Raw genomic sequence first — 7,500 nt, forward strand, 5'->3', positions numbered from 1 at the left:
ATGGGGGGGGGAAGCTCATTGGAGAGACCCTGTAAGAAAGCGCAATACAAAAGCAAATCGAACAAGGGAGGTAAGCTCACAGGTACGAAGAAAAGGAACCCTTGTGCGCATTGGCGGAGGCAAACTACCCAACCAAGCCAGCAGCAACCAAGCCATAGGGTTGCAAACAGACGTGCAACCCAGTACCCACAAGGGCAGGGGTAAGCCGCCGAGCCTAGCAAGGTAGGTGTGCTCCCAAAACCAAACAACGCACAAAGGGAGCAAACACGGGCAAACAAGTGACGCCATGGCCTACTCGCCCACCGCCCTCTATATTGCCTAACCTTGGCAACCATGGTCCATTCCCCACTATATGCCATGGCCTTGTGCCCATGGTCTTCACAAGACAGCATCCAAGGCGCCTGAAAGGCCAAGGGAGCCCAACCCAGCAATGCCCAGCCAAGGCCAGGCATTCCAGTGCCTACCCGGGCAAAAACGCCCAAAGCATGCCCCATTCGTTAGCCTATCCAGGCAAAAACGCCCAAAACCAGCCCATTCCAGTGCCTATCCGGGGAAAACGCCCAAAGCATGCCCATTCCTTAGCCTATCCAGGCAAAGACGCCCAAAACCAGCACATTCCAGTGCCTATCCGGGCAAAAACGCCCTAAGCCTGTGCATTCCAGCGCCCCGCAGCATGCCACCCTCCTATAGGGTTTGCGCAACCAACCCGCCTAACCACCAGTGGCAACCAAAGGTGCTGTTAGCGACGACTTCTGAAGACGCAACGAGACGCGACGGGTTTGCGCCCAGACGCGACGAGGCGATGCGGGATCTGCGCCCAACCGTGCCTACACCCGCCGACTTGATGCGGGAGCTGCTGGCCCAAGCATGCCTAGCGTGCAAGGCCTGCGTGCAAGGCTAGTGTGCAAGGCTCGTGGGCAAGGCTAGTGCGCAAGGCTAGTGCCCAAGGTCTGTGTGCAAGGCTAGTGCCCAAGGCTAGTGAGCATGGCCTGTGTGCAAGGCTAGTGTGCAAGGCTTGTATGCAAGGCTAGTGTGCAAGGCTGGTGTGCAAGGCTTGTGGGCAAGGCTGGTGCGCAAGGCTAGTTCCCAAGGGTTGTGTGCAAGGCTAGTGCCCAAGGCAAGTGCGCAAGGCTCGTGCCCAAAGCTAGTGCGCAAGGCTTGTGTGCAAGGCTACTGCGATGGGCCAGTGCCCAAGGCTTGTGAGCAAGGCTTGTATGCATGGCTTGTGTGCAAGGCTAGCGTCCAAGGCTTGTGCGCATGGCTTGTGCGCAAGGCTTGTGTCCAAGGCTTTTGTGCAAGGCTCGTGCGCAAGGCTAGTGTGCAAGGCTTGTGCGCATTGGCAGGTAGCCCACCAGCATGCACGATCCAAATGCCACTCACGCGACAACACGGTGCCAAGCCGGGCATGGTGTGCACTCAAAACCAATCAACGGACAGAGGTCATGCGTCATGGGGGGGATCTAGCAAGGCCATGGGGAAGGTCATGGAGGACCTTGGAAGCAAGCGCAAGACGAGAGCGAATCGAACAAGGGGCCAGGACGGGGCCTTGTGCCCATGGTCTTCGCAAGACAGCGTCCAAGGCACCCGAAAGCCCAAGGGAACCCAAACCCGGCCGACACTTGCAATCGCACATGCTCTCTGCAACACACCATCAATGCCGCCCAACGGGGCCAGCACGAGCAGTCCTCCGCGGTCCCCTGGCCCTGCGCACGTTTGTCTTCGAAACCGAGCATCAATGCCACAGAAAGTGCCGGGGCGCCAGCTGGAGCCATCATCCGCGTTGCCATGGCTCGCTTGGCCTTGGCTTGCCAGGCCCCGACACGAGCAATCGCGCATTTTCTTTGCAACCGACCATCAATGCCGCCCAACGGGGCCAGCACGAGCAGTCATCCGCGGTCCCCTGGCCCTGCGCACGTTTGTCTTTGAAACCGAGCATCAATGCCACAGAAAGTGCCGGGGCGCCAGCTGGAGCCATCATCCGACGTGCCATGGCTCTGGTCCCATGGTCTTCGCAACCGAGCATTCGTGACACCCGCGGGGCCAGGACACCAACCCTTCCGACACGAGCATTCGCGCATGTTCTTTGGCCACACAACGGCGCCAGCACGAGCAAAATCATCCGCGGTGCGGTGGCCTTGCACGGCCTTTTGTCTTTGGAACCAACCATCAGTGCCACGGGAAGTGCCGGAGTCCCGGCATCCGCGGTGCCAAGTCATTGCGCCCTTGGTCTCTGCAGCGGGGCATGCCGGGCACTCCCAACCATTGCAAGCAAGCAAGCAAGCAAGAAAGAAAGTAAGTAAGTAAGTAAGTATTACATATAGGGGCGGGACATGCGGGGAGATCTGCGAAACGTGCATTACGGGGCACACGCGTACCTACCGGGGCATACCGACCCCTATTGGGGCACACGTGTGCATATCGGGGCATACCGGGCCTATCGGGGCACACGCGTACATACCGGGGCATACCGAGCCCTACTGGGGCACACGTGCGCATATCGGGGCGTACCAAGCCTATCGGGGCATACGCATGTATCCCAAGGCATACCGAGTCTATCCGGGCATACGCGTTCATACCGGGGCGTAACGGGCCTATCGGGGCATACTTGGGCATATCCGGGCAAAAAATGCCCAAAACTTGCGCAACCTTGGCAACCGTGGTCCATTCCTCTTTATATGCCTAGCCTTGCCAACCGTGGTCCATTCCTCACTATATGCCATGGCCTTGTGCCCATGGTCTTCCCAAGACAGCGTCCAAGGCCCCCGGAAGGCCAAGGGAGCCCAACCCAGCAATGCCCTGCTATGGCAAGCCAAGGCCAAGCATTCCGGTGCCTATCCGGGCAAAAATGCAATTCCTCTCTATATGCCTAGCCTTGGCAACCGTGGTCCATTCCCCACCATATGCCATGGCCTTGTGCCCATGGTCTTCCCAAGACAGTGTCCAAGGCGCCCGGAAGGCCAAGGGAGCCCAACCCAGCAATGCCCTGCTTTGGCAAGCCAAGGCCAAGCATTCCGGTGCCTAACCTTGGCAACCGTGGTCCTTTCCTCACCATATGCCATGGCCTTGTGCCCATGGTCTTCGCAAGACATCGTCCAAGGCGCCCAAAAGGCCAAGGGAGCCCAACCCAGCAATGCCTTGCTAGGACAAGCCAAGGCCAAGCATTCCGGTGCCTATCCGGGCAAAAACGCCCAAAGCATGCCCATTCCTTAGCCTATCCAGGCAAAAACGCCCAAAATCTGCACATTCTAGTGCCTATCCGGGCAAAAACGCCCACCAGCATGCCACCCTCCTATAGGGTTTGCGCAACCAACCAGCCTAACCACCAGTGGCAACCAAAGGTGCTGTTAGCGACGACTTCTGAAGACGCAACGAGACGCGACGTGTTTGCGCCCAGACGCGACGAGACGATGCGGGATCTGCGCCCAAGAATGCCTAGACCCGTCGACTTGATGCGGGATCAGCTCGCCCAAGCATGCCTAGTGTGCAAGGCCTGTGTGCAAGGCTAGTGTCCAAGGCTAGTGTGCAAGGCTCATGTGGAACGCTAGTGCGCAAGGCTAGTGCCCAAGGCTTGTGTGCCAGGCCCGTGTGCAAGGCTAGTGTCCAGGGCTTGTGTGCATTGCTTGAGTGCAAGGCTTGTGTGCATTGCTCGAGTGCATGGCTTGTGTGCAAGGGTTGTGCGCAAGGCTAGTGTGCGGGGCTTGTGCGCATGGCTAATGTGCACGGCTTGTGTGCATGGCTACCGTGCAAGGCTAGTTTGCATGGCTAGGGTGCAAGGCTCGCATGCGAGGCTAGTGTGCAAGGCTGCGTGCAAGGGAAGCGTGCAGGGCGAGTGTGCGAGGCCACTGTGCACGGCGCCAGCACTAGCGAGCCATCATCCGCGTTGCCATGGCTCGCTTGGCCTTGGCTTGCCAGGCCCCGACACGAGCAATCGCGCATTTTCTTTGCAACCGACCATCAATGCCGCCCAACGGGGCCAGCACGAGCAGTCCTCCGCGGTCCCCTGGCCCTGCGCACGTTTGTCTTTGAAACCGAGCATCAATGCCACAGAAAGTGCCGGGGCGCCAGCTGGAGCCATCATCCGACGTGCCATGGCTCGCTTGGCCTTGGCTTGCCGGGCCCCGACACGAGCAATCGCGCATTTTCTTTGCAACCGACCATCAATGCCGCCCAACGGGGCCAGCACGAGCAGTCATCCGCGGTCCCCTGGCCCTGCGCACGTTTGTCTTTGAAACCGAGCATCAATGCCACAGAAAGTGCCGGGGCGCCAGCTGGAGCCATCATCCGACGTGCCATGGCTCTGGTCCCATGGTCTTCGCAACCGAGCATTCGTGACACCCGCGGGGCCAGGACACCAACCCTTCCGACACGAGCATTCGCGCATGTTCTTTGGCCACACAACGGCGCCAGCACGAGCAAAATCATCCGCGGTGCGGTGGCCTTGCACGGCCTTTTGTCTTTGGAACCAACCATCAATGCCACGGGAAGTGCCGGAGTCCCGGCATCCGCGGTGCCAAGTCATTGCGCCCTTGGTCTCTGCAGCGGGGCATGCCGGGCACTCCCAACCATTGCAAGCAAGCAAGCAAGCAAGAAAGAAAGTAAGTAAGTAAGTAAGTATTACATATAGGGGCGGGACATGCGGGGAGATCTGCGAAACGTGCATTACGGGGCACACGCGTACCTACCGGGGCATACCGACCCCTATTGGGGCACACGTGTGCATATCGGGGCATACCGGGCCTATCGGGGCACACGCGTACATACCGGGGCATACCGAGCCCTACTGGGGCACACGTGCGCATATCGGGGCGTACCAAGCCTATCGGGGCATACGCATGTATCCCAAGGCATACCGAGTCTATCCGGGCATACGCGTTCATACCGGGGCGTAACGGGCCTATCGGGGCATACTTGGGCATATCCGGGCAAAAAATGCCCAAAACTTGCGCAACCTTGGCAACCGTGGTCCATTCCTCTCTATATGCCTAGCCTTGCCAACCGTGGTCCATTCCTCACTATATGCCATGGCCTTGTGCCCATGGTCTTCCCAAGACAGCGTCCAAGGCCCCCGGAAGGCCAAGGGAGCCCAACCCAGCAATGCCCTGCTATGGCAAGCCAAGGCCAAGCATTCCGGTGCCTATCCGGGCAAAAATGCAATTCCTCTCTATATGCCTAGCCTTGGCAACCGTGGTCCATTCCCCACCATATGCCATGGCCTTGTGCCCATGGTCTTCCCAAGACAGTGTCCAAGGCGCCCGGAAGGCCAAGGGAGCCCAACCCAGCAATGCCCTGCTTTGGCAAGCCAAGGCCAAGCATTCCGGTGCCTAACCTTGGCAACCGTGGCCCTTTCCTCACCATATGCCATGGCCTTGTGCCCATGGTCTTCGCAAGACATCGTCCAAGGCGCCCAAAAGGCCAAGGGAGCCCAACCCAGCAATGCCTTGCTAGGACAAGCCAAGGCCAAGCATTCCGGTGCCTATCCGGGCAAAAACGCCCAAAGCATGCCCATTCCTTAGCCTATCCAGGCAAAAACGCCCAAAATCTGCACATTCTAGTGCCTATCCGGGCAATAACGCCCACCAGCATGCCACCCTCCTATAGGGTTTGCGCAACCAACCAGCCTAACCACCAGTGGCAACCAAAGGTGCTGTTAGCGACGACTTCTGAAGACGCAACGAGACGCGACGTGTTTGCGCCCAGACGCGACGAGACGATGCGGGATCTGCGCCCAAGAATGCCTAGACCCGTCGACTTGATGCGGGATCAGCTCGCCCAAGCATGCCTAGTGTGCAAGGCCTGTGTGCAAGGCTAGTGTCCAAGGCTAGTGTGCAAGGCTCATGTGGAACGCTAGTGCGCAAGGCTAGTGCCCAAGGCTTGTGTGCCAGGCCCGTGTGCAAGGCTAGTGTCCAGGGCTTGTGTGCATTGCTTGAGTGCAAGGCTTGTGTGCATTGCTCGAGTGCATGGCTTGTGTGCAAGGGTTGTGCGCAAGGCTAGTGTGCGGGGCTTGTGCGCATGGCTAATGTGCACGGCTTGTGTGCATGGCTACCGTGCAAGGCTAGTTTGCATGGCTAGGGTGCAAGGCTCGCATGCGAGGCTAGTGTGCAAGGCTGCGTGCAAGGGAAGCGTGCAGGGCGAGTGTGCGAGGCCACTGTGCACGGCGCCAGCACTAGCGAGCCATCATCCGCGTTGCCATGGCTCGCTTGGCCTTGGCTTGCCAGGCCCCGACACGAGCAATCGCGCATTTTCTTTGCAACCGACCATCAATGCCGCCCAACGGGGCCAGCACGAGCAGTCATCCGCGGTCCCCTGGCCCTGCGCACGTTTGTCTTTGAAACCGAGCATCAATGCCACAGAAAGTGCCGGGGCGCCAGCTGGAGCCATCATCCGACGTGCCATGGCTCGCTTGGCCTTGGCTTGCCGGGCCCCGACACGAGCAATCGCGCATTTTCTTTGCAACCGACCATCAATGCCGCCCAACGGGGCCAGCACGAGCAGTCATCCGCGGTCCCCTGGCACTGCGCACGTTTGTCTTTGAAACCGAGCATCAATGCCACAGAAAGTGCCGGGGCGCCAGCTGGAGCCATCATCCGACGTGCCATGGCTCTGGTCCCATGGTCTTCGCAACCGAGCATTCGTGACACCCGCGGGGCCAGGACACCAACCCTTCCGACACGAGCATTCGCGCATGTTCTTTGGCCACACAACGGCGCCAGCACGAGCAAAATCATCCGCGGTGCGGTGGCCTTGCACGGCCTTTTGTCTTTGGAACCAACCATCAGTGCCACGGGAAGTGCCGGAGTCCCGGCATCCGCGGTGCCAAGTCATTGCGCCCTTGGTCTCTGCAGCGGGGCATGCCGGGCACTCCCAACCATTGCAAGCAAGCAAGCAAGCAAGAAAGAAAGTAAGTAAGTAAGTAAGTATTACATATAGGGGCGGGACATGCGGGGAGATCTGCGAAACGTGCATTACGGGGCACACGCGTACCTACCGGGGCATACCGACCCCTATTGGGGCACACGTGTGCATATCGGGGCATACCGGGCCTATCGGGGCATACCGGGCCTATCGGGGCACACGCGTACATACCGGGGCATACCGAGCCCTACTGGGGCACACGTGCGCATATCGGGGCGTACCAAGCCTATCGGGGCATACGCATGTATCCCAAGGCATACCGAGTCTATCCGGGCATACGCGTTCATACCGGGGCGTAACGGGCCTATAGGGGCATACTTGGGCATATCCGGGCAAAAAATGCCCAAAACTTGCGCAACCTTGGCAACCGTGGTCCATTCCTCTCTATATGCCTAGCCTTGCCAACCGTGGTCCATTCCTCACTATATGCCATGGCCTTGTGCCCATGGTCTTCCCAAGACAGCGTCCAAGGCCCCCGGAAGGCCAAGGGAGCCCAACCCAGCAATGCCCTGCTATGGCAAGCCAAGGCCAAGCATTCCGGTGCCTATCCGGGCAAAAATGCGATTCCTCTCTATATGCCTAGCCTTG

Source organism: Tasmannia lanceolata, unplaced genomic scaffold, assembly GCF_043159265.1.
Source record: "Tasmannia lanceolata isolate RefF3 unplaced genomic scaffold, GAP_Taslan_0.1 ptg000145l, whole genome shotgun sequence".
Taxonomy (NCBI): Eukaryota; Viridiplantae; Streptophyta; class Magnoliopsida; order Canellales; family Winteraceae; genus Tasmannia; species Tasmannia lanceolata.